The sequence below is a fragment of the Cimex lectularius genome, unplaced genomic scaffold, assembly GCF_000648675.2.
Source record: "Cimex lectularius strain Harlan isolate CLEC.00 unplaced genomic scaffold, Clec_2.1 scaffold408, whole genome shotgun sequence".
In the NCBI taxonomy this organism is placed as follows: Eukaryota; Metazoa; Arthropoda; class Insecta; order Hemiptera; family Cimicidae; genus Cimex; species Cimex lectularius.
Genome location: NW_019393055.1, coordinates 17600 through 33099, shown reverse-complemented (window position 1 = coordinate 33099; position 15500 = coordinate 17600).

The window sequence follows — 15500 nt, the reverse complement described above, 5'->3', positions numbered from 1 at the left end:
ATTGATCTAATTTTATTTAAATGAGATCTTTGTAGTTATTTTTTACCTTTTTCTTTTTTTAAGTCATTTGGGTATTTAGATGATGCTAGTTATTAATTATTTCTTTTATACATATCAAGGAAATCATAAAAACACTATTATCAAAAGAAAAAACAGAAAAAACTCTCTAATCAACAATTGATCGTATTTTATTTAAATGACATATTTGTAGTTATTTTTTTACTAATTTCTACTGTTTAACGTTATTTTGTTATTTCTACGATGGTGGTTATTGTGGTGGTTATGTCTTGTACACATACCAAAAGAATAAAAACAACGCGATTTACAAACAAGGTATATAAATTACGAATAGTTATTATAATTAATTTTATTTCGACTACATAATTGTAGTTATTTGTTTTAATGATTTCATTTTTTTAAACGTTATTTTGTTATTTCCAGGATGATAGTTATTAGTTATTTCCGAACATAAAAACACTATTTAAAAAAACTTTCTTTAAATTACAAATTATTTTTATAATTAATTTCATTTAAGGACATCATTGTAGTCATTTTTTACTTATTTCTTTTTTTGAGTTATTCGGTTATTTCGATGATGATAGTTATTAATTATTTCTTTTATACATACCAAGGAAATCATAAAAACACTATTTTCAAAAGAAAAAACTCTCTAATCAACCATTGATCGTATTTTATTTAAATGACATCTTTGTAGTTATTTTTTACCTATTTCGTTTTTTGAGTTATTTGGTTATTTCGATGATGCTAGTTATTAATGATTTCTTTTGTACATACCAAGAAAATCATAAAAACACTATTTTACCCCAAAAAACCTCTCTAATCACAAATTGATCTTATTTTATTTAAATCACATCTTTGTAGTTATTTGTTTTAATGATTTAAATTGTAATTTCATGGAAAATGGCATTCTTCATTTCAACCAAATATCTTACATACAAAGAATAATTCATTGGATTAAGAAAGAACTGGAATTTTTAGTAACTATATATACCAAGAAAATCATAAAAACTATTTTCAAAAAAAATATCTCTAATCACGAATTGATCTTATTTTATTTAAATGACATCTTTGTAGTTATTTTTACCTATTTATTTTTTTAAGTTATTTTGTTATTTCATGATGATAGTTATTAATTATTTCTTTTATACATACCAAGAAAATCATAAAAACACTATTTTCCACAAAAAAACTCTCTATTCACGGATTGATCTACTTTTATTTAAATGAGATCTTTGTAGGTATTTTTTACATATTTCTTTTTTAAGTTATTTGGTTATTTCGATGACGATAGTTATTATTTATTTTATACATACCAAGAAAATCATAAAAACACTATTTTCAAAAAAAAAAATTCTCATTTCACGTAGAATGTCATTTTTCATTTCAACCAAAAACCTTAGAAGGAAAGAATAATTAATTGGAATAATTAACATGGTCAATTATGACCACTAAGCAAATATGGATTCTTGTTTAATGTGGCGTAATACATGCCACATAATGGATTTTGATTTATGTGTCCTTCCAAGGCTCGTTTTTTTGACCAAGTATGTCTGCTGCCTCGTTGCCTGGGGCTCATCTCAGCTTGGCATACATTCCTGTTATTAGTTGTCTTCTTTTGGATAACTAACAAAATCCAGTTTTTTAAAATATGGCTTTAGTACACGACTCAGAATGGATTTTTGCCTATATGTTGTTCAGTGTTCCGAGTCTACCTTTTTACCTAACCTGTTGAATCGTTGCGTAAATTTCCTTCATCGCCTGGACCTCACCTTAGCCTAGCATACGTTTCCAGTATTAGTTGTGTTCTTTAGTTCCCTAAGATTCCAGTTTTACCATCTTAGAAACTCAAAAGATCCATCGAACCATATTTTATGGGAAAGCAAGGGCCTTCGTTCTGTGAAAATGAAACTGGTTTTGTTTATGTTAATTATTTACTTCCATCCGGTACACATAAACTTTTATCCTTTCCAGTTCAATTATAACTTACTTACAGTGCAATGTCCTCAGCGTATAGTGCCTGTTGACGAGATCTAGATTTCATCCAAAAAATACAAAACAATATAGGTCCCAGGATCGAGCCTTGAGAGACGCCTGGTTTAATATTGAGAGGAGAGGAGGGAGAGTTATTGAAGAAAAAACGAAAACATCTCATTTGAAGGCAGGACTGCACAATTTTAATAATATAGTTTAAAAAATTATTCAAGGATCTTGCTATACCGAGTCGATGGCTTTCTTTTTGTCAAGAAGGACAAGTCAATCGGTTTTCTATCCTTTTTGTCATCACATTTTCAAAAAATTTTCTTAATGGCTGAGTAAATTTGTAGGTCGAGAAATTTTCATCAGTTTTGCCGGTTTTTCTCTGTTCACTATTTTAGAAATTTTCCAGCAATCTGGATATTATTTTAAGACAAACATGGCATTAAAATGGTACGTTAATAGAATAATGCCTTTTTCGGAAGATACTCGTGCACGAAGGTTTGAGATTTGGTCATGTCCGGGTGATTTTTTGTTCAACGTGATTGAAATTTTGTCTCAAAAAATACATTAAACATAAAACAGTTTAGAAGAAAAAATATATTTAAAAAACTCCAGTCATTACACAAAACAATAAAGGTCTTAAAAACCTTACACGCAGGTACATGAGTTCTATAGATAAATATAAATAAAACAATAAAAATATTGAAGCACATACTATACATAATAAAGCGACTAATNCTGGATTCGAACCCGGGACCTTTACCTTACAGTGATGAGCGCCGTGTCAACGCCTAAACCGTTGCGGCCACCGACGCCCCATATTCCTTATTTTTCAATCAATATGTGCTTAAATCATTTATGCTTGTATTTACAGAAACTTAGTTCAAGTTATCCCTATTATAAATTTAAAAAAAAGAATTTTTTATATGTATACATCAGCTATTTATGCATAAATTGTAAAAATTTAAAATTTCTCCATAGATGTGGGTTATTGATGAGGAACCGTCCAATAATTCTTAGAACAGCTTTTTCGTCTATGGAATTTAAGAAAATTGGATTTAGTCATATTTCCCCAAATGTGATCACCGTAAGGTTTTATTTTTATTGAAGACCGGATAAAAAATTTCTTATGATGGTCCATGAGTCCATCTCATCTCGCTTCCTTTGCCTAAATGCCAAAGTGTTTGTATTTTTTCCACGGTTACATTGTACGTCCTTAAATCATTTTTCTGAGATATGTAGCAGGAGGTCCGATAGATTTGCTTCTCGTCTCACTTTAACGTAATATTAATATTGGCTCACTAGTTTTCGTGGTCCGCTTGACCAATTAATATCTTTCAATTAATTAAGGTTTTTAGTCGAGATAAAAAAGTCAGTGTGACGAGCGGGATTCGAACCCACGACCATCGGCTAGATACGCCGCTGCTCTACCACTTGAGCTATGGTGACCTCGATCCACTCGGACACTAACTTCCCATCTCAACCCCACCTTTTGAATTTAGTGTCCGTGTGGATCGAGGTCACGATAGCTTAAGTGGTAGAGCAGCGGCGTATCTAGCCGAAGTTCGTGGGTTCGAATCTCGCTCGTGACACTGACTTTTTTATCTCAACTAAAAACCTTAATTAAATGAAAGATCAATATTGGTTTAGTAATCAGTTGAACACGTGAATTTTTATTAACTGTCGTTGAACTTTGTGTTCATTAGTTTGCTCTGCGACTTTTTCCAAGTGAATTTGTTGATTTATTTTTATGGGAAATCCCATTTCCAAATGAAATCCGTTGAGATATCCGGTTCCTGTTACGTCTCAATGAATTATTTCCCTTACTTTTGAGTAAGGTTTGAAAGGTTCTCACGCTATGTTATAAGAATATTAAAAGTTTCGTTATTGTTTAATAGTATTACGTCATCTTTAATGAAAACTTATATTAATGTAATTAATCTAGTAAATTTGATTAGTTAATTAGACATGTAATCTTTATTTTAAGTTTAAAAAAAAAAAAAACACGTAAACACAAAAATAGACTTCCTACCTGGGCATCAAATATTTAAAAAATAAGGCCTTATTTTTAAGCTGTTTTTTTTATAAATAAAATCACGATTTTGTGACGTTTCAGCAATGTTGCGTTATTTTCAACACATATACTTTATTTTTTAACATTAAATATTTTATATTTAATTAAGAAAAAGTTGAAAAAACTGAAAAACCAGCTTATTTGCTAACTTGGACGCCTGTCTTCTTAAGGTATCAATTTTGCAACTTTTAAATAATAATAAAATATAGTTGAATAAAAAATAATAATTAATTAAAATCGTGATTTTTATTTTGCAACTATTTTTCTAAAACTGTTTAAAAATTTGTTGAAAAACTGGAATGAAAAAACAGCGAACTTCCAACATGGATTCCGGTTTTCTTAAGGTTTCAATTTTGAAACCGTTACCAAAAAATATATGTAAATAAAAATAAACATTAATTAATTAAAATATATTATATTTCGAAAATGGCACAGGATCGTATAAATGTCGCAAATTCGTGATATTTATTAATTTAAAACAAAACCGAGGCTTCATTTTTTTTAAAAAGCAAAAGAAGAAACAATTATGAAGAAAAAAGATTTAAAACCATATGCCATATTCAAGGCATATATTTTATTTTTTAAGATTGGAAAAATATTTTATATTTAATCAAGAAAAAGGTGAAAAAAAAAACTGAAAAAAAAAACTGAAAAACCAGCGTACTTCTAACACGGATGTCTGTTTGAAAAAAGTGAAAAAAAAAAACAACAGCGAACTGTCAACGTGGTTACCGGTTTCCTTACGATTTCAATTTTAATTTTGTACCTATTATATAAAAAAATATATTTAAAAAAATATAGCTTTTCATTTTTTTAAAGACAAAAGTAATTCTTTAATTATGAAGAAAAAAGATTTAAAACCATATGCCATATTCAAGGCATATATTTAATTTTTTAACATTGGAAAAATATTTAATATTTAATAAAGAAAAGTTGAAAAAACCAACGAATTGCTAACATGAACGCCTGTCTCGTTAAAGTTTCAATTTTGGAAAATTAAATATTATTGATAAATAATAATAAAATATAGTTGAATAAAAATAACGATTTAATTAATTAAAATCGTTATTTTTATTAATTAAAAAATATTTTTTTAACATTGCAAAAATATTTTTCTAAAATTATTTACAAGATGATGTTGGAAAAAAAAAAACAGAGCCAACATGATTGCCGGTTTCCTTAAGGTTTTAATTTTGCAACTGTTAAATAAAAAAATGTGTAAGTAAAAATAAAAATTAATTAAAATATTTTATAATCTGGAAATGGCACAGGATCGTACAAATGTCGCAAAATCGTTATGTTTATTAATTAAAAAAACGAAGGCCTTTCAGTTTTTTTATTTTTAAAAGCAAAAAAAAAGAAAAACAATTATGATCAAAAAAAGATTTTAAATTTTTTTATATTAAATTTAGAAAATATATAGTTAGTTTACTAGTTTCGTGTCTTACTCTTTTCTTTCTGCAACAAGAAGCCTGATGCAATTTTTTCTGGATGGTCAACTCGTTGTGCAATTGTACGTTCTATTTTTTTCCTAGGTTTTTATAGAATGAATACATGTTTATATTAATTTCTGCCACTTCCTTTATGGTAATGCCGACGTGTTTTCATTTCAAATTATCAAGATGGTTATATCATTGACTCTTTCTTTGATTTTTCTCTGGTTTTAGATGTTCAAGATGTTCATTAACCTACAAATTGTGTCATCATTGAATTATGTAGATTTTTCCTCAAATGCTAACGACCGGTATAGTCAGAATTGTCCCAGTGAGTTTGTCAACTTTGTTTTATCTATCAGATTGTTTTAACTGTGCCAAGCACGTCTTGAGTTTGTCCACTTTTCCTTTTGCCTTATTTCGATCCTTTTGTAATGGAAGATCTTGTGTCTGGTTATTCGTTACCCAAAATTCCTTTGTGTCCTGGCACCCAATATCAGGTTGGTGTATTTCCCCAGGTTTGGAGATTTTTGATGTATACAATGACTAATTTTGATATTAATTTTTGATATTAATATTAATTTTTAATAGCTGCTTGGCTTTCAAAAGATATCAGCGTGCTGACCTGAAGCTAAAAATTGACAAAGCACTTATTTATCTGATACTAATATTTAGGGACTCATTATGTAGTAAATTTTCATACCTGGTATATATAACTGTTGGAAAAAATAAACGCACCTTTAAATTTTAATGTGTTAAATTTATTCATATTTTTCTTAGCGCAAATAGGTCTGGTTGTAAAAATAAAGCATTTAAAAATGAAATAACTTGGAAAAAACGGAATTTCGGTGAGGTTACAACAGAACGACAATTCTTTCAAGTTTTTGCCGAGCTCGATGAGATCGTCATCATCAGGGCCTATTTATTCTAGGAAAATATCTCAGTCAGAACATATTATATCATTTAAAAAAACAAAATAAAAAAAAATAACTATTTAGAGTTGTAGTAACTAACAGAAATCTTTTCCAAGGAATGCAAAGGTGTTTAACAGACATGATTCGTGCCATAGGTGGAAATACTCGGTATTAAAGGGGAAAAAAGTTTTTTTTTTCATTTTTATTTGTTTTTATATTTCGTTTTTTTTTTCTTTTTCTTTACTCAGTATTTATTTATTTAGAATTAGGAAATAAACATTTCATTTTTAAAGATGAGATGATGTATCGACCTGCTGTTGAACAACTTGGAAAAAAGGATCTTCAGTGAGGTCACAACAGTACCTTGTTGTGAAACAAATCTTTCAAGTTCTTGCCGAGCTTTCGACGATTATATCATCATCAGGGCCTATTTATTTTAGGAAAATATCGCAGTTAGAACATATTATATAAAAAAAATTAAAAACAATTATTTTTCTTACTTTAACTCGGTAAGTGCTAAAATATATCTTGAGAACAAGAAACTGCATTTATAATAAGATTATTTAAAATTATGTGAAACTCAGTATTTAAACATAAACACTATGGAATTAATTAAAAACAATAAAAACATTTTTTTAAATAAAATTACTTTTTTTCTCAGGTACATTTGAAAAGCAAGATTTTTTTTATAAATTGTGCTTTATATTGATAACTTAAATTAAAGTGCTAACTTATACGACAACTATACGACCACTTTTTAAAAAAAAAAAATTTTAATGTTGTTTTTAATTAATTCCATACCGTTAATGTTTACTGAGCTTCACCTAATTTGAAATAATCTTATTACAAATTTTAATTAATTAAGGTATTTAGTTGAGATAAAAAAGTCAATACCACGAGCGGGATTCGAACCTACGACCTTCGGCTAGATACGCCGCTGTTCTACCACTTGAGCTGTCGTGACCTCGATCCACTCGGACACCAACTTCCCATCTCAACCCCACCTTTTGAATTTTCCCTCCTTTTTGCCATTTTTCAAATGTCGTGTAATCTATTTGATTCTCGGCGACAAATGAAATGGCCACGGAGAGCTTTAGTGAAGTGTACTTCATTTTAAATCATTAAATTCACTAATTTCGTGGTCCGCTTGACCAATTAATATATTACAATTAATTAAGGTTTAATTCTGAGGAATTCGATCCCATTCATTTCGGTCTCCAACTCTTCTGGACTGTTACAGCCTGGAATTCGCCGTCGTACTCATTGTTTAATTTGATCCGAAATGTGTTTGATTGGGCTCAAAAATGGACATGGCCATACCAAACGCTCAATTCCTGCCATTATCCTTCGTTAACGAAAATCATTCAAAAATGGCGAACGGCTGTGAAATTATTGATCTTCCTCGCCCAACCACCATGAACCATTTATAAATTAGATAAATTTTCGAACTTACAAAACAACCTTTTTAATTTAAAATTAACGGTTTTCTTCTCATCAAATTAAGTTTTTTTTAACAATCTTTCGCTCTTTATTTCAAATTACAACCGCAGCTTAATTAACAGATAATAATTAATTGATTTTTTAAGGTTAATTTGGAATTAAAAAGGATTAATTGAAGGGTAAAAATGATTACGTTGGTGTTAAAACGGGTTAATTTCAAGTTAAAAAAGGTTAATTTAAAAATAAATAAATTCTGTTCGGTTTTTTAACAAATTTGTTCATACAGAAATAAAAATGTTAATAATTTGTTTTATTGGTGGAATCCAACTATCCACGACGTGCCTGAGACGATACAACATGAAACGATCTGAACGCCCATAATAGTTTTGAAAAATCTGACCGGCCGGATTATCCGTCTTGAGGATTTCCAAAGTTCTCCGACAGTCCCGACGCCCCTCTTTTTCCAGTCTCTGATCCGATCTGGATCAAGAGTTAAATTACGAGACGGAAGACGTGGCCACCGGGGAAACGTATCATACGGTTGAATTTCATGAGAACGAATCGGCACCATTGCGCAATAGGCAGTTTCATCTTTTCCGCACTACTAACGTTTTTCATTATACATACGGTAACGGGAGGAACCCTTTTACGAAACCGTAGCTTTCCTAGCTTTCACTGCAGTTTATTTAAGCCTCTTTGATTATATAGCCGTAGAGATGGAATCTTTTGAGTTGATTGCAACATCGGTATTTATGTGTGGTGATTAGTGAACATAATAAACCATAATTATTCAGAAATCGTGAGATGCGGTCTGGTGTGATGTAGGTTTCAGAAAAACATTTTCTTTCTCGTGCTAACGTTTCGATCTTTATTGAGATCATCTTCAGGGCTTAAAAGTGTTTGTCTTCTGTGTAATTGTGCCATTCTTGCGTGTCGTGTTGAGAGTGCCCACGATAAAGAAAATGTTTTTCTGAAACCTACATCACACCAGACCGCATCTCACAATTTCTGAATAATTATCGGTATTTATATTTTTAACCAAGATTCAATCACCGCTGAAGATGAATATAGATGAAAATAGTACTGACACTCAAAAATACCATGATTATAAAATTTATTTATCAGAATCACGAATAAGTTTAAAAAATAAACTAAAAACTTTCAAAAAATTAAGAATGATCAAGTACAAACTAGTTCAAATATTAATTTGAAATTACCTGCTTTAATAATTAAGCACAAAGTCCGTTTGTGCCCGTCATACTCTAAAGTTTACATTAAGTACAAAAATCTAGATGCATGCTCCTTTACAAAAAAATTGTCATGAATATTAAAAACATTTCAAACATAAGACATGTCAAACAAAATATTTAAATCCATTAGTTTTCCGGGTCCGATTGACCAAATAACATCTTTCTATTAATTAATCTTTATGGAAGGTTTTGGTTGAGATAAAAACAGTCAGTGTCACGAGCGGGATTCGAACCCACGACCCTCGGCTCAAGAGGTAGAGCAGCGGCGTATCCAGCCGAAGATCGTGAGTTCGAATCCCGCTCGTGACACTGATTATTTTTATCTCAACCAAAACCTTACATAAATTTACTAGTTTTCGAGGTTCGCTTGACCAAATAATATCTTCCAATTAATTAATCTGTATTTAAGGTACTAGTTGAGGTAAAAAAAAGTCAGTGACTCTAGCGGGATTCGAACCCACGACCTTGGGCTTCATTTGTCGCCGAGAATCAAATTGATTACACGACATTTGAAAAATGGCAAAAAGGAGGGAAAATTCAAAAGGTGAGGTTGAAATGGGAAGTTAGTGTCCGAGTGGATCGAAGTCTCACGATAGCTCAAGTGGTAGAGCAGCGGCGTATCAAGCCGAAGGTCGTGGGTTCGAATCCCGCTCGTGACACTGACTTTTTTATCTAAACAAAAAATCTTAATTAATTGAAAGATATTAATTGGCCAAGCGAACCACGAAAACTAGTGAATTTAATAAGTCTAAATGAAGTATCTTCACTACCTCTCCGTGGCCATTTCATTTGTCGCCGAGAATAAAATCCTGATTACACGGCATTTGAAAAATGGCAAAAAGGAGAGAAAATTCAAAATGTGGGGTTGAGATGGGAAGTTAGTGTCCGAGTGGATCGAGGTCACGACGGCTCAAGTGGTAGAGCAGCGGCGTATCTAGCCGAAGGTCGTGGGTTCGAATCCCGCTTGAGACACTGAATTTTTTATCTCAACCAATACCTTAAATACAGATTAATTAATTGAAAGACCTTACATAAGGATTAATGATTGAAAAATAATTAAAGTTCATGCTATAAAGTGTATGGAGGTTTAGATAAATAATAATTAATTATTTACTTCAAACAACAGGCTCAAATGACAGAGTTAAGAGTTAAGTTCATTATAGATTTTTATCATGTTTGTCATGCATTTTCTTTTGTTTGCAAAATATCCCATTTTTTCAGATAATTCCATCATTTCCTCACTGAAGTTAGCGCAATGCAGAAACTCGTTTGAGTAATTCAACAAATCCGCGAGTAAAGACGGACCCAAATACCCAGTGCCGTTTCGACATAATTTCATCGTGTTAGGGATTTCTCCATTCGTCAGAAGACTTCTTGGTTCATAGATAATAGAGTGCCGACTGAAACACTACTTGCGAGATAGCTCGTCCCACCCAAGTGAAACTGCAATTTTGCCAGCTAACAAACAGTCGGAGTTATGCGTTTCAATCTCAGGCAGAAATCACATTTAATTCAAGAAAATATTACCATGTTTAATGGCCACTTAATACGACTTTCCCTTAAGATCCCCCGGAGATGTAATGTCTCTGTAACAGTAGAGAATTATAAGAAAATTTTCTGTTCACTTTCTGGGTGTATTTTCGCTCAACGTTTTGGAGATTTTGGATGTATTGGACTACAAAATATATACACAAATACACGAATCATCGCATTATTACTTCTGAGTCGTGAGCTACACTGAATAAAAAGGAGGCAGAGAGCTGGCAACCCTCGAGCGCGCGTCGCGAATTCAATATATCAGCGAGCTGATCATATGAGTTAAAAAAACGACACCGCACTTATCTCCCTGATAAGTCAAATATATGATTTTATAATATTTAGAGATTATTTAGGCATTTTGTTACGGTACAATTGTCTGCCCTGATGTACAAAATAAACGCACCACCTTTCTTAAATTGTAATATATTTAGGTTTATTCATATTTTGTATACCAAAAATATCTTTGGTTGTAAAAATAAGACATTTAAAAAAAATTATTGTCGAATTCTACGGAAATAATTATTGAGTAAAGAAAACATAAAAAGGTATTTAAAAAACAAATAAAAATAAAAAAAACTTTAATACCGAGTATTTCCAACTCTGGCACGAATAACGTCCGTTAAACGCATTCGCATTCCTTCGAAAAGATGCCTGGTAAACTCCTGAGGAATTTTTTCCCATTCATTTCCGTTCCCAACTTTTCTAGAGTGTTACGGCCTGGAATTCGCCATCGCTTAGTTGGTCCGAAATGTGTTCGATTGGGTTCAAAAATGGACATCGTTCCTGGCCACACGAAGCACTCAATTCCTGCCAATACTTCATTAGCAACTCATTCCTCACCGATTTTGGCAAAGGTAAATGGCACACTTCTGTTAAGTTATCTTCCTCACCCAACGAACATGAACGATTTATAAACTTGGTAAATTTTCGAACTTGCAAATTCACCCTTCTTAAATTAAATTTGTAATACTAATTGTGGCACGTGTGCAAACACAAATGGAAAAAAATCCCTGGTACAAGTCATTCCGATACTGACTTTTTATCTCAAATAAAAACCTTAATTAATTGAAAGATATTAATTGGCCAAGCGGACTACAAAAACTAGTGAAGTTATTATTATTATTATTAAATTAATTAACGTTTTTAGTTAAGATAAAAAAAGTCAGTGTCACGAGCGGGACTCGAACCCACGAACTTCGGCTTTATACGCACCTACTGTACCACTTGGTATTATCTTTTTTTATCTCAACTAAAAACCTTAATTAATTGAATGATATTAATTGGTCAAGCGGACCACGAAAATAGTGAACTTATTATTATTATTATTAAATTATTAAAAGAAATACAAAAAGAAACTTAAAAAAAAAACTTTGTGTGCCCTTTAATACCAAGTATTTACACCTCTGGCACAAATCAAGTCCGTTAAACACCTTTGCCATCCTTGGAAAAGATTCCTGGTAAAATCCTGAGAAATTCGGTCCCGTTCATTTCCGTTTCTAACTCTTCTAGGGTTATAGAACCTGGGATTCGCCATCGGACTCGTCTGTGGTCCCAAATGTGTTCGATTGGGTTCAAATCTGAACTTCGAGCAGGCCACACCAACCACTCAATCCCTGGCGTTAGCAATAATTTCTCAGCGATGTGGGGGTGATGGCAGTACATGTTCTTCGATTATCTTGTACCTCAAGTTAGAGATCTTCCTCGCCCAATAACACTAACCGTTTATAAAATTGGTAAATTTTCGATCTTTCAAGTCAACCTTTTTTAATTTAAAATTGTAATCTAATTGTGATAAGTGTGGAAAGTGGGTAAAATCACCTGGTACAGGTCGACACCATGTTTCACCATAATATCTGCCTTGTTTAAGCCGGGAACACACTTACCCGATACAACGCTATGCGACGCTACCCGACGCAATTCCAAAGTCCAATGTTCGATAAGATTGTATTATCCCCGTGCACATCTGCCCGACGCCACGCAACGCTACCCTACTCTACGCTACTCGATCATTTTCGTCAGGTAGCATCGAGTACAGTCGAAGACAAAAAACCGGACACTCATATTTTTATTTCAAACTATAGGTAACTATAGGTCGTTATAATAATTACAACATACTAATTTTAATATAAACCAAATTTAGCGAGATCAAAAATTCATTAGTTTTTATTTAAAAAAATTAATTTTAATGAGTTAGTAGGAAATTGATCCAAACACCGTAATACCATTTATTGATAGAATGAGTTTAACTAACAATTTATTACATGAATTTGCTCATAAAATTTAACTAAAATTTATTGCACGATTTTGTTCATAAAATTTAAATAACAATTTATTTCATGGATTTCCTCATAAAATTTAACTAAAATTTATTGCACGATTTTGTTCATAAAATTTAAATAACAATTTATTTCATGGATTTCCTCATAAAATTTTACTAAAATTTATTGCACGATTTTGTTCATAAAATTTAAATAACAATTTATTTCATGGATTTCCTCATAAAATTTAACTAAAATTTATTGCACGATTTTGTTCATAAAATTTAAATAACAATTTATTTCATGGATTTCCTCATAAAATTTAACTAAAATTTATCACATGGTTTTGTTCATAAAATTTAACAATTAATTAAGGTTTTTACTTGAGATACAAAAGTCAATGGCAGGAGCGGGATTCGAACCCACGATCTTCAACTAGATACGCCGCTGCGGCACTTGAGCTATCGTGACCTCGATCCACTCGGACACTAACTTCAACCCCACCTTTTTGCCATTTCTCAATCTATCCCGCTCGTGCCATTGACTTTTATTTATCTCTTAAAAACCTTAATTAATTGTAATATATTAATTGGTCAAGCGGACCACGAAATTAGTGAATGAAATTTAACGATTATTTGGAGATCGTGTGATGCGGTCTTGTATGACGTAGGTTTAGAAAAACATTTTCTTTATCGTGCCAACGTTTCGATCTTTATTGAGATCATCTTCAGGACCCAAAGTGTTTGTTTTCGGTGTAGATGAGTCATTACTGAGTGGCACACACAACCCGACACAGTAATGACACATCTACACAACAAACACTTTGAGCCCTGAAGATGATCTCAATAAAGATCGAAACGTTGGCACGATAAGAAAACGTTTTTATGATCCTACGTCATACAAGACCACATCACACGGTCTCCAAATAATCATAAATTAACGGTCACTAAACACCATACATAAAATTTCACTGGCAATTATTACATGATTTTGCTCATAAAATTACACCATTTTCGTCGAGTAGCGTCAAAACAGGACAGTCATATTTTTTTGTAGTTTATTTCAAACTATGTATATATAATTTTGTCTTTATAATAATTACAACATTTCTATTTTAGTATAAACCAAATTAAACGAGATCAAAAATTCATGAGTTTTTATAAAAATTGTTTAATTATGATGGTTAGGCAGAAAATTTATCAATACACCGGAATAACTTTATTTAAAACAATTAAATTTAACTAACAATTTATTACATCGTTCTGCTCATGAAATGTAACTAACAATTTATTACATGGTTTTGCTCAAAATAATGCATTAAGAACAAAAGAGGCGTTGCATCGGGTGTGTATCCGCTTTAAAGTTTACTGATAAAAATTATTTAAAATATTTAGAGCGAAAACAACAAATAATCATCTTCGTTTTGCGAATACAAAAAAGCATTTCCAAGCAAAGACAACTAATTACGTTAGGCATTTATTTACAAAAAAGACCAAAGAACAGTTTTTTTAGTAAGGCGCTCGAAACGATTAAAACCAACGTGACGGATCGGTCGTGCAGGTTTAGCATAACGAAACGCCGTTTTTACGCAAGTTTATCCTTTCATAATTAACAAACGTCAATGAAATATAAATATAATAAATTTGAAGAAAAAAGGTGTTTTTTTGAACATATATATTTTTTTGTTAATATTATTTCATACACAAAAATTTCTAATAGAAATATTTTTTGTTAACAGCTTCGTGAGAATCTATGTTTTTTTATTCCCGAACACGTTTTAAGATAACAGCCAAGGGTGGCATTCTAGCTGCTGAGGGATTATGGGGCGAATAGGTTTCTGGGTAACGTTTAAGTCAACGTGGAAGATTATGGAAATATGAGATAATAGAAGAGGCGTGAATGGAAGGATTAGGGTAAGAAAAAATATTTGAGTGGAATTTCAGGAAGCGGTAACGGATCGACTTGAACGAAGGGAATGCCGAGTTTATTTATTGTAGTTGATAATGTAATTAAGTAATTAAGTAAGTAAGTTCTGCTCCGTATGTCCAATCAGGTCGAATTATTCTGTTATAAATTGTTAGTTTGTCACAGTCATGCCTGATTTTGGTCCTAGTAGTCTTCTAAGTTGTCCGAGTCAGTTGTAGATTCAGTCTGTTGGATTCCATGTATTTAGGTACCTGGTGTGAATGACGGTAATCCTCGTTGCGTACAGAGTAGAGCAAGGCTGTATTTTTTTAACGGAGATTTTTGCCTGAGATTGCAACGCTTAACTCCGACCAATAAATACATCCACTCTCAATTCTGGCATGATTCATGAATGACTTGTTAGATTGGGCGTTAACTCAATTGCCATTCACAATTAAATACATAAAAAATATATAGATGATATATTTTTAATTGTTCAGATTGCTCATCTAGAACAGATCCCTTTCTGGCTTGTGTGGGTAAACAGCTATTTTTGGTAAAAATAAAAATTTGGTGTGCACACTATTCAAGTAAGTTAATTTTATTACTTTGACGTCAAAATAAAAAATAATAATTGTAATTTAATTCTAAAAGGGTATATATTTTTATAAACAAGAGTAAAAGAAATA